This window comes from Sus scrofa, chromosome 5 (assembly GCF_054392235.1).
Source record: "Sus scrofa isolate SSC_HxYL_T2T_F1_AM1 chromosome 5, Sscrofa_HxYL_maternal_Yorkshire_Landrace_v2.0, whole genome shotgun sequence".
Taxonomy (NCBI): Eukaryota; Metazoa; Chordata; class Mammalia; order Artiodactyla; family Suidae; genus Sus; species Sus scrofa.
Window position 1 is genome coordinate 2506222 of NC_139387.1, and position 13325 is coordinate 2519546.

Below are 13325 nucleotides of genomic sequence, written 5' to 3' on the forward strand. Positions count from 1 at the left end.
CCCGGCCCCCACCATCCAACATCCTGGTTTACGATTTACCTCGGCCATTTAGCAGGGAGCTGATGACACGCTGTGCCCAGACAAGGCCCCCTCGGGTCTATTAAAATCCTGTCTCTTTCCTGCTGTGAGTTAAAGCAGAGACCCATTTCTCGCGGTTCCCACTTTCAGACTTCAGCCCTGAGAGAATAATTAATTCTGTTGATCCCTAATTGACTTCAGGTGGTTCCAATACCAAACACTGACACAGTTCCTTAATGAATAATTTCTTCACTTAAACTGGTTTCAGTCTTATTAGGAAGAAAAGAATAAGAAATTTCAAGCTGTAGGAAGATAACCGAGCAAAGAATAGAACATATTTACATATATGCAATTAGGCATCCCTCTGCCCTGCGGAAGGCTGGGAGCAAGCTGCAAGCAGTGCAAGAACAACCCACCCCAGGAAAACTACCCACGGGCCAAGGAGGCTGGGGGACTGGGGTGCCACAGCCGGAGCACTGAACCACGGCTCAGACACCTAGAACCTTCCAAGGCCATGGGGACCCTATGGTCTCATTGGCCACCTCGGGGACCCCTGCTGGTCATTCCCGCGGAGGCACAGCCCACCAAGGGCATGTCCTCCCAGCAGACAAGGAGGGAAGGGACCCTCTGGGCTGGCGGGGGACAGCTGTCTTCAGTGAGTGAGTGCAGCTCGACGCCTGCCGTGGGCATCTCTCTGACCGGTGACCTCCCCACACTGTGCAGAGCCCAGCTCCTGCCTCTCCACACCGCTGCCCACAGCCCCCTCCAGCTCTGTCCCCATCAGACGGGTGTGAGCGGTGCCTCCCCTCCCCTCCCTCCGGCCCTGGGGGCACCAGGCCTGGCACAGGGGAGGATTCAGATCACATGCCTACAGCCTGGGGCACAGGGAGGCCAGGCCAGCAGGTCATTCCCATCAGCTCATTCACTGAACCAGACACTGGGGGCCAAAGCAAACAAGGCAGAGATGCCGCCCACATGGCACCAACGGACGTCCCCAGAAACTTGACCTGGGTGTGAACGGAAGTTCACTCCTAGGGCTGAGGCACCCCCCCCCCCCTGGGAGTCTGGGCTACACGTCTATTACCACCAGACAGAATCCCCAACAAGCACAGGGAGGCGCCTGCTTGAAGTCGAGCAGACCGTGGCTCAGAGAGGCTAGAATCCCTTTCCGGGGTCACACAGCACATAAGTGGCTGAGCCGAGAAGTGAACCAAGCCGGTCTGATTGCTGTCCCTTTAGATTCCAGACATTGGCCAACTAGTTCCATAAAGGCCCAGGCAGCAAAGTCTTTACCCCTTGCAGATCGCTTCTCGACTGTAGGGTGAAAGTGGCTTAGACAATATATAGTGGAATGAATACTGTTGTGTTCCAATAAAACTTTATTGAACAAAAACAGACCATAGGCTAGATTCAGTCCACGGGCCATACCAGGCCACCCCCTGCCCTACCATCTTACCATACCATCTGCGGTTCCCGGAGTGTGTTTGGCATCCTTGGAGGGGTCCTGGCTTGGTCAGAGTGTAGGGGGAACAGAAAAATAAGTCACAATCAGGAGACAGAAGAGAACCAAGGTGCTGTTTCAGTAGGTACGGCTCTCTGAGAAGGTGCGGTTCAAATAGCCTGGGAGAGGAAGAGGAGCAGAGAGCATGGCCAGCAGATAAATTTAGAGAAGACAAAGCATGGGTCAGGCATCTCTCAGCTGTACCTGGCAGAAGTGCAAGCCAAACGAAACTGAGTAAAGAATAACCTCAAACAGAATTCACTGGCTCACATCTGTGGGTGAGATGAGATGCCTTCAGGAATGGCTGGATCCAGTGCCTTGTCAGAAGTCTCCTTTCTCATCTCTTGGTTCCACATTCCTTTGTCCATCAAACTCTCTTTGGAAGCTCTGGACTCACAGCATCCTCATTACTATTCTCAGTGAGAGCAAGCAGACTCTTGGCAGCTGCAGCTTAGAATGCCAAGGAAACAGTTCACTGTCTCCCAAAGCTCCACGAAACATTAGTAAAGAGGGGTTTCAAGGTATAGGAGAGTGAGAGACGAGACTCCACAGCAAGCTGCTGGAAGCTGCATAATAATCTGTGACTGCTAAGTGGCTTCGTGGCCTAAAAAACCCAAATCCCAGAACAGCAGTCTGAAAATTCAAGAACCAATCAGATCCACACGGCTGGCAACAGAGAAAGCAGGCACTTGTGGAAGCTGAGATAAAGGGAGGGCCGATGGAGATGAAGAGGACGGGGACGGGGACAGTGGGTGAGAAGCAGCCAAACCCTGCATCCTCCTCGCACCCCCGGGCTGATGGTTACGGCACGTTCACCTGGCGGGAGGCTAGAGGTTTACTCTCTGGAGACAGTGAACAGATCCTGGACCGAGTGCTCCAGCAGGATGGGTGGCATGGGTTCCAGGAGGGCATGGACAGGGGTCTGAATGCAGGAATCCCCCACACCACTCACAGAGAGCCAGCCGGCCCTGCTCCCTCCAGAAAGGAATCCGACCAGCCCAAGAGGAAAGTCCAATAACTGCTGATGTCAGGGGTCCCCCCCAGACACGGTCCACCCAGACTGCCCTGCAAGGAGGCTCAACACGGACCAGCCCCACCTGAACTCAGAGTCTCCAAGGGCTTTCTGGACCCTCCGTCCTGACTCTGAGCGGAATGCCAAGGAAAGCAGACATCCGCCTCCAGCATAGAATACAGATGCCAAAACCAAACATGGGAAAGGTCCCCGGGGAGCAGGCAAGGTTGGAGAGAGAGGAAGGGTTTCCCTGACATCCCCAGAGAAAGAGCTACCGCATCCAGGAAACTAAACCCGGGGTTCCCGAGAAAATAGAGGGAGAACATCCTTTAAAGGGAGAGAGAGGAGTTTGGTGGCTCAGTGGGTTAAGGAGTCAGTGTCATCTCTGCTGTGGCTTGGGTCTTTGGGTGGCGCCGGTTCAATTCCTGGCCCAGGAACTTCCACTTGCCATGGCTGTGGCCTAAATAAATATATAAAAGGAGAGCAAGAGTGGGCAGGGGTCCGCCAAGAGGTGGGGGGCTGGAGCAGGGCAGGGGGAGGCAGGAGGGAGGAGGGGGAGGTTGAGAAGGGTCTTCGGGCAGCCTGTCTGCGGCCATCCCCCCACCCCGAGTTAGTGGCTTGGCCTGAGAAGTCTCAGCCCCGGTGCCTACAGGCTATTGGGCGGAGCCAGGCCTTGGTGCTGGTGGGGTAGAGGGAGGATTCCATGGTGGTATTGCCAGCACCCGTGTCCACATGGCAGCAGGAGCTTCCGGGGATGGCTGCCACCAGTGGCCATGTCCCCAGGGGGAGCTTCGGTTGCCTTCTGCCTCCCCCAGAGACTCTCCAAGGCTAGCGGGTCACAGGCAGTGAGTCCACCTTTGACCCCTACTATTTACAAGGCAGCGCGCACGCCCTGAGGGTCCCGGGATGAAGGAGAAAAGTTCTCCGTGCCTCAGGCATCCCACCACCCTCCTAGCCCTCTCATCTGCTCGTGGAGCTCAGCTTGGCAGGTGAAAACCGCCTGGACCCAGAAGCACGAGGCCCTGCTGGGGAGCATCGGGACAGAGGAGCCCCAAGGGGAAAGCCACCCCGAGGAGCACCCATCGTGCCAGAGGAAGATGCGAGCTTCACACGTCGACTTCTTCTCAGAATGGAAACAAGGCAGCTCTTTACTTTGTCCTCAGCCCACTGTATCCATTGAACAGTAAAATCAAACACTGGTTTGCAGACTCAAAAAAAAAACAAAAAAAACAAAGGAGTTCCTGTCATGGTGCAGCAGAAATGAATCCGATGAGGAATCACGCGGTTGTGGGTTCGATCCCCGGCCTCGCTCCATGGGTTAAGGATCCAGTGTGGTCGTGAACTGTGGTGTAGGTCGCAGATGTGGCTCAGATCTGGCGTGGCTGTGGCTGTGGTGTAGGCCAACAGCTACAGCTCCGATTCAACCCCTAGCCTGGAAACCTCCATGTGCCATGAGTGCGGCTCTAAAAAGACACCCCCCCAAAAAAAAGACCTGAGAATTTCCCAAGAAGGGGATCAACGGTTGGCAAATGCAAAGGGCCGTTGAGGGTCCCCGAGATGCCCAGATGAGACTGGACCCACACCAGGGCATCCTACTGGAGATCCAGAATCCGGGGCACACGAGGAAGATTCTTCAGCCTTCAAGATGGGGCCCAACAGGGACAAGAAAACAGGCCACCTGGATAGAAACAGCGAGCAGGGTGGATTCGGACCTCTCAGCAACAACCCCGAAATCCAGAACACAGCCAAGCGAAGCCTCCCAAATTCTCAGGAAACAGTTCCCAGCTGGAGTTCTTTACCCAGAAAAACGGTTGGGCAAGGCCTGCCGGAGGCACGATGACATTTACGACACCCTGGGACTCAAAACTTAGCTCCCTTGCATTGACCCTCGAGCAGCTATCGGTAGATGGCGCCACAAAAACCAAAGCGTAGAAAAGTAAGAAGCAATCAGCCTCAGGAAATGGGGGGTGGGGGATGGGGGCGACGCAGAGAACCCCCAAGAGGGGAGCAGAGGGAGATGGGGGATGGGCATGAAGGGCCACCATCTCCAACCCGAGACAGACGCGCTCACAGGCACAGACCAAGAGGCCACCTGTCCCATCAACCTAAGGACAGACACCGACCCACGTCGTGGTTTGAGCTGGGCTTGCCCACCTACAGAAGGAGCCCCGACCTGCCCTCCACACCGCGCTCTGCAGGGACCTGAGCCATGGAACAGAAGCACCTGCCCACCTGCAGCATCTTCAGATGCTGTGAAGGTGGGGAGCCCTGAGCTCCCCAGTCAGGCTGGGCCACCGATGTCCCCAAGAGCGGCTTGCAACCCTTCAGGGAAGCTGAAACCAGAGGGCCGCCCTGAGGCTGTTGGCCTTGCATGGCTGGCATCTCTGAAGAGATCTGATGGGGTGGCACGCCTCTTCTTACACATCGCACATGTGCTGCCCTGGTGATTGATCCTCAGCACAGCACGTAGATGGTCCCGGAGGATCCAGAAAGGCAAGGAAGGAAAGACACAGACCACCCAGAGGGTCCCTCCGGGGGTCCCTACTCTGGGCTCGCTGCTTTGTGGCCCCGGGTATTAGGAATATCCCCCCAGCAGTCCCCTCTGGGGCCCCTTGTGTTAAGAACCCAACTGCAAGCTTGGGTGGCTGCAGAGGCACAGATTCCATCCCAGCCCGGCATCGCGGGTTAAGGGTCCAGCACTGTCACGGCTGTGACACGGCTTGCAGCTGCAGCTCAGATTTAGTCCCTAGCCCAGGAACTTCCATTTGCGGCCAAAAAGAAAAAGAACAAAAGGAACCCCCCACCCCCCCCACCGCCGCCCCATGACGAGTGCACTCATGAGAGACCTTCTGGATGCACCCCTCACGGCAGCCCAGAAAGCCCTGTGCCCCCCAGAGAAGCATCTCCTACCTCCCCACCTCCACAGCCAGGGTGAGAGGCAGTCACTGACCCCTGGGACAGAGGGCTCGGGGGCACAGGGCAGGACGAAAAGCTACGCGTCAAATTCTTCCCCCAAGTAGCAGGGATGCAGTCAGTTCTCCTACAACTGCCATTTTCTCCATCTTTTGCCTGCGGTTGTCAGGAGGTCCTCCTGCCCAGCGGGGCCGAGGGACCGCTTTTCCCGCCGCTCACCGGGGGGAGGCACGGGGGACGGGCACACACGGAAGCCGGGGACCGTTCCCAACATGAGACAACGCTTCTCCGCGTACATTCATGTGGGCTGAGAGGGAACGTGATGAAGCTTGGGGTCTATTCTTTGCATTTTTGCCAGACAATGAAACAGGATAAAAACTGTAGACAAGTGATCATGATTTTATATGATGAAATTAAAATGTTCAGATGTCTCCTGCGTTAATTATAATATATAATAAACAACCCCATGCCAGTGGTTCGACCCTTTAGATAAAATTTCAAGAAAACTTGATGAATTTCCAAATCAATACCTTTCTCCTTTTTTGTTATTTTCTTCATCACTACATTTCTTTAAGGGTTTAAATGACCATCCCAGCTGCTTCTGCCTCAGCAGATCAAAATGTTTCTCCATGGGAGTTCCCGCTGTGGCTCAGCTGGTTAAGGACCCATTATAGTCTCCGTGAGGATGCAGGTTCGATCCCTGGCCTCACTCAGTAGGTGAAGAATCCGGTGTTGCCCTGAGCTGTGGCGTAAGTCACAGATGCAGCTCAGATCTAGCATTGCTGTGGCCGTGGTGTAGGCCGGCAGCTGCAGGTCTGATTTGACCCCTAACCTGGGGACTTCCATATACTGCAGGTGTGGCCACAAAAAGAAAAAAAAGTTTCTCCAAACTGAAATTATCTTTTCAAAACGTATCTAAGAACTGCAATGACTCGAGAAAAAGTGTCTGATTTGTCACTACTGTCAATAAAATGCAAATTATGTAAAAATCTTAATTATAACAACATAATTAGTGATATTGCTGAAATGAGGGCAAGAAAATTAATTTTATAGAATAAACATACAATAATTTATAAATTATGCATGCTTTTGTTTTATTACTCATCCAAGCATTATTGGCCCATCAACAGAACACCCAGGCATCTGCAATAATAATTAAATTCGGTTCTTTTTGATATTTTGCCAGCTTTCACTTATCAAAAAATAACCCGTAATTTTATACATCTTTTCAATTTTGTTATTATGAAGGTATATTTGTCAAAGCAGGAGGCTCGAACATTTTTTATTTAACAGTTCGTTAACTTGATTTATAATTTATAAATATTTCGACATATGGTGTGTGGGGCTGTGTTTGTACTCTTGCCCGGAGCCCCGCAAATGTTAGGGAGGGAGGGAGAAAGAATTAGGGAGGGATTACACAGAGGCTCTTTTACTGGAATATTCTATTTCCCATCCTAGGGGGTAGAGGCATGGGTGTTTGTCTTGTTACTTTTCTGTAAACTGTATGGATGTTTTATGCATTCTCTTGAATGTACGATGTATACGACCATAACAAAGAAAATTAAAATAAGGCTGAGAGAGAGAAGCTGCCCTGTTTGGCATCCAGAGGTTGCCCGCTCACCAGACAAGGTCACAAACAGGAAAACATACTGCAAAACCCAGCCTTTGCTCCAACGCAAACCGCCCTTGCTGTCGATCTGCCTCTGGCCTGGGGGGTAGGCTGTTAGCAGCTCAGTGGAGAATGAAAATCCTGTTGACATTTTCCTTACCAGGATTTTTAATACCGTGTTTCCTTCTGCGCTGATGCTACACGCAATACTTAACCCATTTTGGAAAATTTGGAAGCCATGAAAAAAAAGCAAGCACATATCTCACCACCCAAAGAAAACCACTGTGGGGACCCTGGCATAGTTTAATCTTTTAAAAAATCTGTCCATCTTTGGATCTGTAATTTTGTGTGCTTGAGACCAGCCTCTAAATACTTTTTACCTGGTTGTTTTTCTCACTTAATATGCTAGACAATTCCTCGTGTTATTACAAACTCATTGTAAGCATCTTTGGCTGCATAATTTACTTAATCATTTCCTCATTATGGGACGTTTAGGCAGGTTCTAATTTCTGACTCCCACAAATTGCCCTGTGAGGAATCAGCAGTACTCTTCCTGAGCCTTCGTCTGGACTCCGGATTCTTCCCTTAGGGCCATTATCTAATTAAGATTCCAGGTGCAGCTCCCGTCGACATTTATGTCAGAGGTATGTCTCACTGACCTTTCTCACTTGGCGGGGCACGCGCTGGCACCCTGGAGGGCAGCGTTAGCCACCACGTGAGTCTAAACGCCACCCAGAGGCAGACAGGCTTGGATCCCCTCCTGGCTTTGCAGACGCCGTCAGAGACCTCAGGGCAGTCACAACCTCCCTAGGCTTTGACGTCCTCCCCTGAGCCAAAGACAGAACCATCAGTACCAGGTCCGGTCCTGTGAGGATTACAAACGGCATGGGCAGACACCTAGCCCAGTGCCTGGCACACAGCAGTGCTCACTAAGTGGTGACTGATGCTAATCGTTTTAAAGAGCCCTTTCCCTAATTTTTCTGGAAGAGGTCCAAGAGCAAACTGATGCTGATTGGCCTGCCTGGAGTTATGTGCCCTTCTCTGAGCCAATTACCATGGGATCTGATTGGCTCATCTGGAGTCATGTGCCCTTCTCTGAGCCAATTGCCATGGGATCTGATTGGTTCATCTGGAGTCATGTGCCCTTCTCTTAGCCAATTATCATGGGTTCTGATTGGCTCATCTGGAGTCATACCCTTTTCTGAGCCAATTACCATGGGATCTGATTGGCTTGCCTAGAGTCATGTCCCCTTCTCTTAGCCAATTATCATGGGTTCTGATTGGCTCATCTGGAGTCATACCCTTTTCTGAGCCAATTACCATGGGATCTGATTGGCTTGCCTAGAGTCATGTCCCCTTCTCTTAGCCAATTATTATGGGCTCTGACTGGCCCGTCTGGAGTCATGTGCCCTTCTCTGAGCCAATTCCATGGGCTCTGAGTCAGTTACCATGGGCTCTGATTGGCCTGCCTGGAGTCATGTGCCCTTCTCGTAGCTCTGATTGGCCAGCCTGGGCATCTGGCTCATCCTGATAGGCAGGCAGATGCAGGGTGAGACCATTTGAATTAGGAGGACTGAGAGTCGTGGGTCCCCCAGTGATGGATTCTACTACCAGAGGGGGTAAAGGGGCTGGACAGCAGGATCCAGGGCATCTATAGAAATGCCTCCCCTGCTGATGTTTTGGGAAAGGGCTGGAATCCTAGACAGCCCCCGAGGACCACATGGGCTGGGAGAGTAGTTGCCACAGGAAGGGTTTCTAAGGGGTAAAAACAAAGCAAAACGGAGACGAAGTGTGCTGCTGGCTGCCTGGGGGAGTCTCGAGACCAGGAGGGCAGGGGACTGCAAAGAGCCTGAAAACCTTTCCAAACTTAAAAGCCTGGACCCGCGGGCAGGTCTAGGAAGGGGGCAAGTCTGACAGCCCGAGGAGGCAAGGGCTTCACCACCTAGGGAAACCAGCGCCTGCTTTAGGAGGCTGCAGACGGGGACTTCACTGCCAGGGCACAAATATGGCAGCTGGCCCTCCACCCCCAGGCTGGTCCCAAAGCCGCCTCTCTGAGAGGGCTCGCTGGACCCTGGCATAGGTGGGCAGGGTCAGCACTAGCTGACGGCAACGGAAGTAGATTTCACTACATCTGTTGCAACAGAGAGGAGGGTCCAGGTACCCTGAGCACATCTTCAACCAGCACACAGGCGACTGGGCATCTGAAACGGAGGAGGGGGACAGAGGGAGGGTGGAGCCAGGGCTGCAGAGAAGTGGAAATTTACAGAAAGTGGGGCGATGGTGCACGTGACTCCCATCTGGATTTGCCATCTGGGGCTGATCCGCGTGAGGCTCCCCGCCTTCCCCCGCCACTGCCCCGAGGCTGGAGACGGGGCGCATCCTCAGGCGTCGGGGGAAACAAACTCATTTCTCACGGCTGCCTGGAGTCTCCCCAGGCGGGAACCGAAGGGGCCTTGAGTTGTTAGAAACAAGGTGGGTTCAAGACTCTTGGTGAGGGGTTGACAAAATCACTCATGTTGCGTCTGCAGTCCCTCCGGGCCTCACCCAGGCCTCGCCAAGAACGGGGCTCAGAGGAGCCTGAGCTTGGTGGGGAGGGTTTGCCGGCCCCCATGGGGTCCCCTTCCACGCGGCCGCATCCCCCATATTGTAACCATTTGCCAACTTAACTCTCAGCCCCGAGTGCAGTCGATGCCCAAGGATGGGTTTCCAGCTCTTCATCCCTGGGGTCCCACCCAGGGCGTGCTGGAGGATGAACTCAGGTGAACTCAAGGTGGCTGGTGCCCCAGTGACAGACAGCGGGACAAGCTGGGCCAGCCAGGCCCAGGGCTCAAGCCCCTCACAGACCTCCAGGCTCCAACGCAGGGATTCTGATCCAGGGACCGGGGTTTATGAAGCTCCAGGATGGTGTGGTTTTGTTTATGTTTTGGTTTTTCATTTGGGGCCCCCCCACAACACATGGAGTTCCTGGGCCCGGGATCAGATCCCAGCTGCCGTTTCAGCAGTGCCAGATTCTTTAACCCCCTGTGCTGGGCCAGGGGTCAAACCTGTGTCCTGGACCCGCAGAGATGCCACCCATCCCGTTGCCCCACAGCCGGAGCTCCCGGGGATAGGTTTTTAAAGCTCCCTGAAGATCTGGATGTGGAGCAGAGGCTGGAACCCACGGGCTCAGCACCTGTGGGGGCACCTCTCACATGATGCCCATGGCTGCACAAAGACAGGTATCCAGGTGGCCCCCACCTGGGCCCTCCCAGTGCCACCTCCAGGCCGCCCGGCGGGCACAGGAGCTATGGAGCCCATGCCCGCTTCTCTGCTCCTCCCTTGGGGGTGACAAGTCCTTGGACTCAGGTCAGGGTTTGAGGCAAATAGATGAAGGAAATTGCACAGGCCAGTTGGCTCAACACCCCTTCCCTGGCGCTAAGTCTGACCCCAGGGAAGGGGTGGCCAGGCCAGAGCTGGGGTCTGCAAGGAAGCCTGGCTCCCTCAGCATCACCAGCGTTCCTGGGCTCAGCTTGGGGTCAAGATCGTTCCCGGCCATCCCGGAGTTCCCGTTATAAGACAATCAGACTCAGCTCTGTCCAATCCCTCCTCCCACGGGAGCCAGAGATCGTAGCGGGTGGGGGCAGGAAAGCCCTCAAGGTCTTGTCGGCCACCAGCTTTGACAGGCGGGGAAAGTCAGCACCCCCCCCCGGGGGGGGTCTGTTCAGGACAGTGAGTTCCGTTGCTTTTCCCCCCAACCCGTCATCACACCTCGTTTCCTTCATTTCATCCAAGGCTTGGGCACCACCATCTGGCACGAGACTCTTCCTAAGGTTGAAAGTGACCAGATCAAGGGCTTGGTTTTCAACAGTTCTAGCCAGAGGGTGTGGACACGGGCCTGCTGTGTCCAGTCCTTGGCAGCATCTCAGATTCGAACTCAAAACTGTGCTTCTTAGAGCTCCTGTTGTGGCACAGCAGAAAAGAATCCAACTAGGAACCACGAGGTTGTGGGTTCAATCCCTGGCTTCACTCAGTGGGTTAAGGATCTGGCATCGCCGTGAGCTGTGGTGTAGGTCGCAGATGCAGCTCGGATCTGGCATTGCTGTGGCTGTGGCGTGGGCCAGCAGCTGTAGCTCCAGTTGGACCCCTAGTCTGGGAACCTCCACATGCTATGGGTGTGGTCCTACAAAGCAAAAAAAAAAAAAAAAAAAAAAAAACCTGCTACCTTTAAAAATGCAATCACTGGAGGGGAGGGATGGACAGGACCGGGGGTCTGTGGGCATCTCTAGGCCTTCGTGGGTGTTGCAGACACTGGCTCTGGGCACGGCTGGAAGGGAGCATGGGCTGACTGAGGCCAATGGGTTTCCTGGTGACCCAGGGGACAGAGGCTGGTCTGGGGGCTATCGGGAGGACCAAGGGCAGGGATCTCAGAGAGCAGAGGGAGCTGCAGGAGAACCAGCCCACAGCAGGCGAACTAGCGATGTCCACTTGCCACTGTCTATTAAGTGGCATTATTTAAACTCTGAGAGTCACTCAGACTCAGAGCTGGCAGATTAATTTTATCTTAAATCTTTCGCCAGCGGAAATATATCAAGATGTAGCTTTTTACAACCAGAAGCGGTGACAAAACAGAAGTTATACCTGTACTTGGCTTGGGCAGCATCTGACGATGCCACACGCCAGCAGAGGCCCCTCTGGGGCCGTGTCCACCCATTACAGGGAAGATACCTCGGGGGCAGGAGTCTCTGTTTGGGTCACAGCTGTGTCCCTGGGGCAGAAAACAGTTCCCAGCCCGAAGCAGGCACCTGCCAAGCACATGTCAAATGAACAGCGACTCACTCCACAAATACACCCATAGCACCTATTGTGTGCAGGCCCCGGCCTTGGCTGGGGAGGGGGGCACACAATGACAATGAGCCAGGTGGGAAGCAGCCAAGACCCCCAGGCAAGCACGAGATGCCAAGGGGGGTGGTGCAGGGCCAGTCGAGCAATTGACACAGACCCAGGGGGCAATCAAGGAGGACTTCCCAGAGGCGGCATCGCCTGTTCTTAGAGAGAAGGGGATTCATAGATTTTAAAATGGTGGAGAAAGATGAGTCCAGAAATAGGGCTATTCATTCGCTCATCATCTTCTCATGGAACACCTACTATGTGAGGGAGGTACAAGCTGAGCTAAGTTCAGGCCTTGTCACTGGGGAGCTGATGGCCTGGGGGACAGGTTCCCATGAGAAGAAGACAACCACAGCACGGGGCATAGACAGGTAGGCAAGCCCCGCCGGGACCAGGCAGAGAGCACAGCAGGCTTGGCCATGGATAAGGCGCCTAGGCCTCCTCCCTCTCCAGCCGGACAGAGTCAAGGGCGGGGGTTGACTATGGGGGGCCATGCCACCCCGAGGGACAGGAAAGGCTCTGCAGCCCCTCTCCTGAGAAAGGAACAGAAGAGGGCCCAGTGGGAAGTGCTAGGCTCCAGCCGAGGGAGAGAGCAGGACTCAGGACCGCACCTGCAGAAGGTGCGAGAACGCTGGCCAGGGATGATCCAGCCCTCGTCCCAGCCAGTATCAGGAGCGGGTGTGCCTCACCCTTGGAAATTTACCGAGAAGTCCACCACCTCTGTACCCCTGCAGCCCTGCAGGCCTGGGCAGTCAGCTGCCCACTGCAGGCCAGAAAGCCAGGCTAAGACAGGAGGCCACGCGCCCGGGGCCCTGGGGATCAGGACCAGCTCTGCTCAGATCCGCCTCGCCTGGACCCGGTTCTGGCTGGATCCTCTTCGATTAGTCTCCTGTGGCTGCTGTAAAAAGCGAGAGGCTTAAAAAAACAGAAACTGGCGTTCCCGTCGTGGCGCACTGGAAATGAATCCAACTAGAAACCAATAGGTGGCAGGTTCGATCCCTGGCCTCGCTCCGTGGGTTAAGGGTCCAGTGTAGCCATGAGCTGTGGTGTAGGTCACAGACGCGGCTCGGATCTGGTGTCGCTGTGGCTGTGGTGTAGGCCGGCAGCTGCAGCTCCTATGAGACCCCTAGCCTGGGAGCCTCCGTATGCCACACAGCCCTAAAAAAACAAAAAAACAAACAAAAAAAAAAGTGCAGATCTGACAAAAACTGGCTTCGGTCCTCCTGAAGAGGCTTAAGAGCCTCCACAGGGTCCTGTGCTCCCTCTCGCTCTCTCTATTGCTCGCTCTCTCTTTCTCTCTCCCTCCCGCTTGACACTAGAAGTTCCGGGGGGCGGGGGGAGCACTCAGCCAGGGTCCCAGGGAGAAGAGCTGAGCCGCTCATGATGGGCACAGATGGAGGGGGTGC